Source organism: Cupressus sempervirens, chromosome 8 (genome assembly GCF_028749045.1).
Source record: "Cupressus sempervirens isolate cs-2001-9-10 chromosome 8, ASM2874904v1, whole genome shotgun sequence".
In the NCBI taxonomy this organism is placed as follows: Eukaryota; Viridiplantae; Streptophyta; class Pinopsida; order Cupressales; family Cupressaceae; genus Cupressus; species Cupressus sempervirens.
In genome coordinates, this window is record NC_143125.1 from 514744588 (window position 1) to 514756406 (window position 11819).

The 11819-nt window shown below is 33.7% G+C and overlaps 1 pseudogene; it reads right to left on the reverse strand.

Moving 5' to 3' along the window:
* Nucleotides 1-259: 259 nt before the first annotated feature.
* Nucleotides 260-9922, reverse strand: LOC149543456 (putative potassium channel AKT5; annotated as a pseudogene).
* Between the last annotated feature and the right edge of the window lie 1897 nt (nucleotides 9923-11819).

Below are 11819 nucleotides of genomic sequence, written 5' to 3' on the forward strand. Positions count from 1 at the left end.
TCCAGTTTTTCAATATGCTTATTCTGGAACGAATTAGTTACAATGCAAATGATTAGTATGGCTGCTGATCAAGGGGACTGTTATACTTTATGGAATTTATATTAGGTTTTTTACTCTAAGGCTACTATGTTCGTTAATAAGAATTTTATAGGAAGAAATCTTTTATGAGGGGATTCAACCTGTTAATATGATTTTTTCCAAAATATCAGCTCATAAGATCAAAAACATTGGCCCATTGATAATAAGAGTAATAAATAATTTAACTAACCAGAGAAGCGAAGCCATTATAATCTACATCTTTAGATTTGGATCCTCTTTTCAGAAGTTCTTCCATGAATTGAGCATTCCCTTTTGAAGTTGTATAGTTAAGGCCTATTGGCAATGGAGACTTTGCATCACTTTTTGTATAAGCAACCTGTATTTCGGATGGCAAATGCTCTAAATTTGTTCCTTTAAGTTGCTTCAGATGCTGTTGAAAATGAGAGAATGTAAAAATTATCTTCTCCATCTTGTAAGAGAGGGTTTGTTATTGCTTCCCTCAATATGCCTAAAGAATGCAGCTTCATGGTTTAAAAAAATGTTTTCATTGAATAAACTAAATAGTGTCAGAGCAGGAATCATACCAAATAGTGTCAAAGTAGGAATCATGATAGATGTGGAAAAGGAATGCAAGATTGCGAGAATGTAACTTACAGCTGCTCTAGAAACAACTATATATAGCTCAGATGGGATGGCATTCTGGAGAACTACATCTTCTCTAGGAGGAATGTACTCTGCCACCATCTCCATCACCTGTAAAGAGGAATGCACATAGAGATAAATTCTTACAACTTTACATAACTTCAATATGAATAGTACACAAATACCCACAAGTGAAAAAGATACAAGAAATTGAGAATAGTAACGATATAAAATTCATTTCAAATCTCACAAACAAAATAGGGGAAGAGATCTAGTAGCCACCACAGGGTCATTGATCATGAGGAGGGTTTTGTAATAGATACTTCCTAATTTTCACTTTTAAAAAGTTCCAAAAATTGATAACATATATATTAATAGCTGATAATACATCTACTAATAATCGATCACACACGTACTAATAGTTGATCATTTTTTATCTTTCTTGGTTGCTGATTGGTCCAGTTGTGCCAAAAGTACTATTTTTTTGGTGAGGGGCTATTGGAATATGGATGAGTGTTTTAAAATGAAACTTTTCAATGACTTCGCACTCCATTGCTTCTAAGAGATCCCAAACATAAAACCTTAGCTTTAAACTCTTGAGTCACCTACAAAGCTACATTGGAAAAATCAGCACAATTCAACTTACAGCTTAGGAGATCTAAGTGCTCAAAATTAACCTAGATGGCTATTAGATCTCTTCCCCTATAGAGAATAGTTCAAATTAAATTGGTATAAGAGGTAATAATTAATCCATTTATGAGGCAAAGAAAATGATTGTTATTTGTAAACCTTAAAATCTTATAATCTTACATATTCTTTCATTCTCTTAGCATTTTGATTAATAGATCATAGAATGTAATATGAAATGTTGATATAAAAAATTACACAAACTATATTCTAAAACAATTAAATGATATAAACATAGATTGTGAAAATCTCTAAACCCACACTAAAAAATTTTTAGCAAAACGTGATTAATTTACCATCTGAGTAATGAAATCATCTGAAACTCCATGAAAGAGATAGACTTTCTGTGTTGTTGAGTAAAACAAATGTTGAGCTATGACAGACTGAATTGCCCTGGGAAGGCCTGCTACAGTTTGCTGCTACAAAGCTACTATTTTGAACTTGAGCCTCATATGTCCAAGAATTTGTTCTTTTAGTGTATGTGGCAGTCTGTTTCTATCACAAAAATCTGAGGCAGCATTCGCTGCATCTCTCTATACCCCATCTAACATAGCACTCCATCAGCAATTACATAGAAAAGCAATATGCTAGGTTATTAATATGCATCCTAATTAATACTATTACTGCATATACTTACAAAGTTAAATGTTCTTCGAGTGCCATGGAAACCAAGATTGGTCATATTGCCTATCAAGTAGGCTTGTAACCCAAGATTGAAGAGCATGTATGCTATAGTGAAAACCATTTCTCCAATGTTCTTAGCATGGAGATCTCCATACCCAGTGCTTAAGGTTGTTATAGACCAATACATGGAGGAGACATATGCAGTCCAGAGGCTTTCCTTCTTGAAGTTTGGGTATGTATTACCAATCCAGGAGCTTTTGGGGTCAGGATACCACCGTGCCAGTAGGTAGTAGAAACACCCACCACAATGGACAGAAAAAAGAGTCACCTAGACCATCACAATCCCTTATAATCATCTTTGTTTAAGATGCAACAGAATCAAGAAATCAAATATCAATCACAGAAATGTATTGACTCCTTACACAAATAAGCTTTATGCATCTTTTCCAGAAGTAATTCAAGCACACGTCTTTCTCTAACCTACATCTCAGCAAAGAATTTTCCTAAGTTTTTTGCAGTGATCTTTAGGTGAACTTTTAGTTATTCAAAACCTTTCCAATTAATAGCTAATGCCTTAATAGACTTGAATTATGTTTCTGATTTAGGAGATTACTGCAGCAAGTTTTTTATCTTAACAAGAAAAGATGGAACTAATTGCAAGATTCTTTTGAAAATAATTAGGTAGATTGATTATGTTCGAGTGTGTAGTTACTTAATCCATGGTTAATAAAATAAATATCTGACACATCATTTTTCTGATGACGGTTCATTGGAGAGATCTAATTGTAATAATCATACACTTTTGAATTCAATTGTGTAAGATCTATTATATTCTATGATCTATTATAGAAATAATATGAACAAATTATTATGAACTGTATAAAAAAGCTCTCATATTTTTAAGATACAATCGACTTAAAAACTTGATCTCAGAAAAACACTGCAGTTAAATCTCCAATTAAGTACAATTCTATAGAAAGGGAAAGAATGTGCAACTGTATATTCTATATTCTAACTATGGGTATGAAGATAATGAAATACCTAGCAAATAGTGCACTGACCCTCCTCGAACGCCATAAACTTCATGATGAGGATTGAGTAGATAGGAAAGAGAGCCCACATTTTCCAGAAGAAGCTCGACCAGGGTGCAGGGTGCAAATTTTCTTTCAAGACCAGCCCACATTTTCTTGTAGCCATAGCAGGGGGCAGATTCGCTTTGAAGACCAGCCCTAACCTCTGCAAAAACCATGCAAAAATTTAGAGAAAACCTGAAATGAAACTAGGTGCGAGAAAGACCTAAAATGACAAATGGTTTTTTCCTTTGTGGATGTATAAGCCCTATGTTGGTCGAAATTTTGACCAACACGGTCTTATATGTAAAAAAAAAAAAAATTTGCCTTTACATTTCGACTACCCTAAATTTATTTAGTTGATGGTGGCAAATTTTAGTTTTAAAATGAGGTTAAATGTAGCAGTGAAAATATGTAGGGGCAGCCTCAAAGTGAGGCTACCCTCAACACTCTCAAACCAAACCTTTCTTAGATAGTCATTTTAAAAGATTGTTGAACTTGTTTTTTGGATCTAAATTTGAAAGACATCAAACCTGGGCTTAGCAAGCTTGTTTTTGAGTGACCCGCTCCTAGTACCCCAAACAATGAAGCTTCTGAGGCACCAGATCTTTGACCAAGTACTACATTCATCTTAGTTTTGATGTCCTGTGCCATTGTATATCCTCCAATACATCAATATCCTTACAAAAGGGCCTAATTATATAATTATATATAAAAGTTAACAGAATTGAACAAGAAAAGCATTTACACACCTGTGGGGCTATGGGCAACTGTTGATTATGCACTTGAACCTGCTGGAGAACAGCGGACATTTTACCTCCAGTGCTATGTAAAACTTGTCTATACATGCAACATGCAAAATAACAAGGAACTAAGGCCATATATACATGGTGAGAAATATAATTTGGAAATAAAACTCTAATCCAAATTTATAATCATCAAGCAAAAGTTTCAGCTCAAATGAAAAACCATTATACTAGAACCAAATACTAAAATTCAATTCACACTTTCTAGTTGTAAATACATGAATTAGTGTAAGTTTGACATAGGAATTTGTGCTGAGAATTTATATACCCTGAAAGCTGCCCAGGCATGTTTTCTGCCTTTAGAATTGTTGTTTGGTTTGCATACAATAACTGACCAACATTATCTCCAAATCTCTGTGAAATCAATGTACCAGCAACCATACAACTGTCTTTTAATGATGATTTACAAAATGAAGTCACACATTTTATTTGTTTAAATTAGTACCATTGTTCATACTATGCACTAGTTTGATAAGTATTCAAATGGGTGCATAAACTAATCAAACACCTTAAGGGATCCATCATCCATGGAATCTCTCAGATGAGGTAGCTTTAGTCATTCCTCGTACATTTTTGTTGCAATGGCATTTTCTATCCCTGGGTTCTGTCAAAGGAGAGGATCATTACCGACCAACCCATTAGCAGAGCCATTTAACAAACCTTCTATGTGTTGTTGTTGTTCTTACCTCTGCAACATTTGCATCAATTTTTGCCCCTCTGCAATGTGGATATGAATAAATGTTGCCTCTTCACCAAAAATTTAATTGGCAAATTTTAGGGAATCCATTCGCAAATTAAAACTTAAACCCTTAACCATCCTCCAACTCCTTCGTGCGCTCGGTCAAATGATTTTTTATTTTAAAGTTAAAGCCCGTGTTGGTCAAAATTTTGACCAACATGTTGGTGTTGGTTGAAATTTTGACCAACACGGGTTAGATTTTTAAAAAAGAGAAAAATTTCCTTCTACAATCTGACCAACCTAAACCTTTTTAATTGATGGTCGAAAATTTTGGTAGAAAAATGAGATCAAATGTAGTAGTGTATATAATGCATCATTGGATCCCTTGGCCTTACAATTTTAGATTTTCAAACCAAATAGCTTCTTATCAACTTTCTTCTAATCTCCTATGACCTTTCTAGGGAAGTTTCTCATGTTGTTGCTTGGGTGCTCTACACCATACTCCCCTGGTCAAAAGAAACTCAAGTTTCTCTAGTTGGAATGTCTACAACCTAGTATCCTACCTTCAAAATGTCCTTCTTAGTCATCCATGTTGCATCTGCTACTCATTGATCCTTCCACTTGACCAAGTAGTCATAATAAGTGGCTCTCCTAGTGTTCTTGTTTACCCTCTTGGTGAGGATGCATTCAATCTGTGGTGACTCCTTAGGAAAATTTTACACTAATTGTTCATCATACTGACCCACAACCTCCTACTTCTTCCATGCCACCTTTGTAAGGAAAGATGCTTGCTACATTGAATACTGGAGATAGACCAATATCAGAAGGCAAGTCTATCTTTTAGGCATTATTTCCACACTTGTGAATTATTTTGAAAGGTCCAATCTTCTTCATCATGAGTTTAGTATACTTTTTTTTGGAAGTATTTCCTTCTTGAGGTGAATCATCACCATATCTCCAACTTGGAATTGGAGTTCATTCTTCTTCTTGTTTACTTGTTCTTTATATATGCTTGAGGTATGTTTCAACCTACCTTGTACCTATTGGTGGATATCTCTCATTACCTCAGAAAAGTCCTCTACTTGTGCATTTATCTTCTCCATGTCCTTGACATCTCTGAGTCCAATAACACCTCTTGGGTGCCTCCCATGGACTATTTGAAATGGGGTCATCCCTGTACTCCTAATAATGGAATCATTATAGGAGAATTTTTCTTATGTCAGTATGTTATCCCAACTTGTGTCATGCTACTTTTTCAAACATCTTAGAAGGTTTCCAAGAGACCTATTTATTACCTCAGTTATCCCATCAAAATAAAGATGGTAGGCTAATGAAAGCACAAATTTGTGCCAAGTTTTCTATACAACATCCTCCAAAAGTGTCCAAGAAACTTTGGATCCCTATTTGATATGATGGATAGTGGTAACCCATGCAACCTAACAAATTATTTAAAGAATAATCCTACAATATATGATGGATCATGTGTTGTCTTACATGGAATAAAGTGAGCCATTTTTTAGAATCTATCTGCAACTACATAGATGCTATAATAATGAGATTTGGTCCTAGGAAAGCCTAATACAAAATCCATGCTTGTTGAATCCCAAGGTTTATTAGGAATAGGAAGTGGAGTATACAATCTTGTATTTGAAGTGTGACCTTTTTCTTTTTGACAAATCAAACACCCTTCCACATACTTTTTTACATCTATCTACAACTTGGGCGAAAATAAATGTCTTCTTACTTGCTCCACTATTTGTCCACTCCAAAATGTCCTGCCATGCTCCCAAAATGCTTCTCTTTTATGATGTCCTTGCAGTTAAACACTTTTGGCAACTCTTACCCATCTTAAAATCATACGCAGTGGGAATTATTTGAAACTGAAGTAAAAGGTCGGTCACTGTCTTGTTATCTCTAGGAGGATTTCATTTAACTTGATTAAGTAGATGAGTGTATCTAGATCTAACAAAACCATGTAGTCCAGAGGAATCTAATTTTTCAACAGAGATTGTATTTTGAACACTATGGACTTAATAGCGGGAAGAGTTACAATTTTCATTATAAGAACTTACATGATGTCTTCTCATGGAATCCAATGATTACAAGATATGTATGAAATTGATTAGTTGAAGGGATCTATAAACATTCAGTAAAATGAAACTGAAATGTGTAGACATAGATTCTACAACTTATGCTAACATTCCTTGTTCTTGTACTAAAATAAGATCTTTGGAATAGTGCACGGGTATACATCAAAGTTTCAAACCAAGTTTCCTTTTGTGCCAAAATAAGATCTTTTAGCAAGTTTCTTGTTGTTGCACTATGGATGATAGGCACAAAACATAAAGCTAGGGCCAAGTTAATCAATTTACTTAGTTAAAATGATGGAATGGTGGCTATGGTTAATCACTATCCTATAAAAGTTAGAAAACCTGTGAAACACAAAAAACTTTGTACAGACAAAAGAAGATTTAGTGGTATCCAACACACCATTCAATAATAGCTTATAGCTACTTAGCAATCCCAACTACTCTTTTAAATAGATAGGCCTCAACAGGGAGCCACTCTTATTGAGAAATCAAAGGGTTTAATTCGATTGTTTGAAGGGTAGAAGTATCTTTCATTCAATTAGTAGAGAACCCATGGGATTGGGTATGAAAAGCTCTCTTAGTTTTGGAGATTGGGACACAATTTGGGATAAGGTAAAAGTTTAGTACAAGATATAGGAAATGACTATTTCATATTTAAAAAATATATTAAAAAAACTCAAAATTTCCATTTTAAAATAAAACTAAATGAAAAAATCTTGAACAACCTAAAAGAATATGAATTTTTTTAATGTAATACTAAACAGTATATGAGATGCATAGTAATAATCCACTAGATATATAATTCTTCTGATAGTTATAGCATGTATTAGGATTTGTGTTGCATTAACTGAAGTTCCATAACAAGTAGTCAAAAGCATGAGCTAAGAAATGCCAAAAAAGAAAAAGAAAAATGTTTGTACCTACTCCATGAATTTATCGAGTAACAAGCTCCAATATTTTAGAATCATCTAATGGGTATTCGAGAAGCTTCTCTTGAACATTAGAATCATTAGACTGAATTGCACCATACAAAAAAAAAAACCCAATCATTATTGACTGCACAACCTAGTCTTCCTAATAATGATGAAATAGAAAATCAATGATACTTTGCTATCCATGTGCAATAAAAATGTGAACCATGACTAGATAGAGTTCATGAAATGAAAAGAACAATGGGTTACTCGAAGGTAAGAGTGCAACATGACTGAATGAAGTTCACAATAATAAACATAAAGATCATAGTATCTAATAAAAGACTGACAATGAAAGCTTATATAGCAGATATAGAAGGCACAAAGGTTAAAAGTTACATAGAACAAAATATGTAAGAGACATAGAACTTCCAAAATGGAGGACTTAAGATGATGAAAAAGTATAGGAGCATTCACTTTGTTATTTATGCCATTCCCTTGCATTTTTATTTATTCTCGATTCGATGATGTTGTTTCAATCCCCTTTGTGTTATAGGTTGCTAAAGATCTGTCTAGGAAGGACATCAATGCGCTGGAGCAACACATAAAGAACTTGCTTTGCCCTTCAATGTCATTTTTCTTCAATACCCTGTACGATCCATATAGGGAGGGTGCAAATTTTGTTCACGGATACCCTTTCAGTCTGAGCCATGGAAGCAGAAATAAGCATAAATAAGCATAAATAAGCACATAAAGAACTTGCTTTTCCCTTCAATGCCATTTTTCTTTAATACCCTGTATGATCCATATAGGAAGGGCGCAAAATTTGTTCGCAGATACCATTTCAGTCTACGCCATGGAAGCAAAAATAAGCATACAAGTCTTTCTGCCATAAAAATGAATTAGGGCACGAAATAGAAAACTTTTTCTATGAAAATTGAGTGATGTGATGAATCATGTAGAGAAGATTTCCAACTAACTTATCACACCCATCTTCCACACCTGCCTGCACATATCACAAGTTTCAAAGCATAAATCACCATCATCATTGTTGTCTTAACAAAGAATGTAAACCGCAAATATTCAATAGTTAAATCTAAGTACTAAAAATTAAAATACTAAGTAGAAGATATTTTCCACAGCAACTCAAATTGTGATATTGCTATAAGGATTCATCTGTGTAATTTTTGAGTCAAACTCATTTACCCATGTTTCATTAGTAGTGATTCACACAAACCCATCTCTCATCAAAAATAATGGAATTAAATTACTTTTTAAAATTAAATTAGGGTTAATAGCTTGAAATTAATGCAATCACAATCTAAATGTCCAATTTATCCATTGAATTCAAAAAGATTCATTGTTTTTACTAAGGCCCAAGTGTTATGAGACCGTAATGATACCACCAATGATATATGATTAGGATGAAAGAAGCCATATTCTTTTCTAATTACCAATAATTAATTGAGAAAACAAGAGTGTTAAGGCAATAATTAAAATATTTTAAGATATCGATGGTCTTGAGGAATATTAACATGACTGCTTGCATTCAGAACAGTTAGCAATTATTTAGGAGAAGAGACGTGTCTCTTCAAAAGAGACATTGATTACAACAGGGATTAGTGACCTTAAGTCCTCCACATAAATATATATATAGCTCACCATTCAAGAACAGGGAGGATGAAAGGGGGAAATAAGGAAGATATACAGACAACAGAAAAAAATAGGCATTTTAAGTTTTAACAGAAAGTTTATACAACCATATAAAGGAGCACAATCAGAACTCTTTAGTAGCAATATTTAATTGAACTCTGAACAAAGACAATCAAGACATACCTGGTACGAACATATACATCCCCCTCTTGTTTCAAGCTGTCATTTACAACATATATTATTCTTATATCAACTCTTGTGGTATTATCACTGACTAGATATTATTTGATAATCAATTAGTTTGTAACTATTATGTATCATTGGGTAGAGATGCATATTCCTATAATGTTTTTGTAAACCCTCATAATTATAGAACAAAGATGGTCTAAGGAAGAAAGATTATAAGGATTGAAGAAAGGGTGGGCATCATACTTTTTGACAAGACTTTACCTTCACCACGCTTTCCGTTGTCAGGGTAGATATTTGTGTCTCCAGCTCCAGCTCCTGCTCGATGTCCATTGGCATCAGCATGTCGGCTACTATCTCCTCCATTACCCACTTGCTTAATGCATAGTTCTCCTTCAAATCTTTTTGACTTTGGTATGGTCAATACTTGCTCTATAACCACTGCTTTATAAGTTGGTTTAACAGAAGTATGCTCTTTAGCCAAAGTTTTCATTCGAACTCCCATTTCTTTCTTTGATTCCTCCCACAATTCCATCATTGCCTAATGATTCAGCCATACAAAGCACAAACTATTCGAGATTCAGCAAGGACGAACCCTAGATGGCACATACCTTTTCATTCTGTGCCATGGAAGCAAAAATAAGCAAAAATAAGAACATAAAGAACTTGCTTTGCCCTTCAACGCCATTTTTCTTCAATATCTTGTATGATCCATATAGGGAGGGTGCATATTTTGTTCGCAGATACCATTTCAGTCTGCGTCATGGAAGCAGAAATAAGCATACAAGTCTTTCCGCCATAACAATGAATCAGGGCACGAAATAGAAAACTTTTCATTTTAACATAATGAAGCCTGTGTTGGTCGAAATTTCGACCAACACAGGCATCGATTTTTTTTAAATGACATTTTTCTTTGCCTATTCTGACCAATTTGACCCATTTGAATAGATGGTCAAAAATTTTGGTCTAAAAATGGGGTCAAATGTACTAGTGTCTGTATCAACCATGATCCAAATGTTTTCCTTAAATCTATCTACAATTGTAGGCACAGTTCTAAATCTCTATTTCATTTCATTTTGAAATGTTCTCATTATCAGGTTGCCACTATCTAATATATTATCTACAATATGCCTTTTGCATACTTCTATAATCTTTTCAATTGTACATCTCTCACTGCTCATTATGTCTGTGACTAATAAATAAGGAAACCTTTTAAGTACATGAAAGAATATGTGATTGATTAATGACTAAAATCTAAACACACCATTCTTTGTCCTCTTGATCTTTTCTAGGTTCTCTAAGAGTTGCATTCTCATAATTTCACTAAGATTCACTTGTTCCTTCTCTACACATATCTTATAAGTTGCATAGATGAATCGAGCTGATAGTTCATCAATCTTTGAGCTTGCACATACAAAATAGGCAATGATTCTACTCAAAAATATTACATCACCTTGCTTGATGGTGTTGATCACCATAGCCTTTCCATTATACACTTCTTTAGTTTAACTCTCAACTTTCTTCTTGACCATTTTCTCACCTATAGGTACACTACCTTGTTTACTAAGACCAGTTACCTCGTGAACAAGGTTGGCAGAAATATCAATTACATTATCTTGCATCAATAGTTTTCCATTATGTATCCTACTCAATATGATTTGTGTCCACTCATCTGTGTCTAACTCATGATAGAAATGATATTTTAATAGTTTGAGTTCCCTTAAATGTTCAAATCTGGGCTTCATTGTCATGTCGTGATTGAAAAATAATTCCATATCCTTGTTCATATATTCACTACCAATTGACTCAAAATTACTATTCAAATAACTTCCTACATCTTCAAGACATACTACATTGTTCAAAGTGATAGGTAATGTTGAGTTAGGGTTTCCTTCAATAGGTTTTACAGAAACAAGCTTCAACTTAGGTCTATCCTTGTTCTCAACATTTTTCACTACTAACATATCCATGATTCTATCAACTATGAACTTTTACCGAACAAATTTGTAGAAAAATGAAAAATACCTCTTTCCAAAAATAGGGTTTTCTTCAAAATTTCTATGACAAGTCACTTCTAAGTGCTCTTCACTTTAGATGTATTCATAATGAAGTGAAGATCAATTATGTACTCTATTTATTCCATCAACTTGAACTTACATTAATTACATACTTTATAAACACCAAAAAGCTATCAATTACATTCTGTAATCAAATAACTGCTCAAGATCATTTGTCTAATCTTCAAATGCCACCTGAGGTTTTCCATAGCTATTTTCCATCATGAAAAAACTCTTCAATACTTCACTCCATGAGATTCTCTGTAAAAACATACTTTTCATCTTCTGTTATAGAATTAACCTTTTCTTGTAATACCAATAACTCTAAATTCCTTAATAACTTGCTTAGATAAGCTCCAAATTATAGGAAAGCTT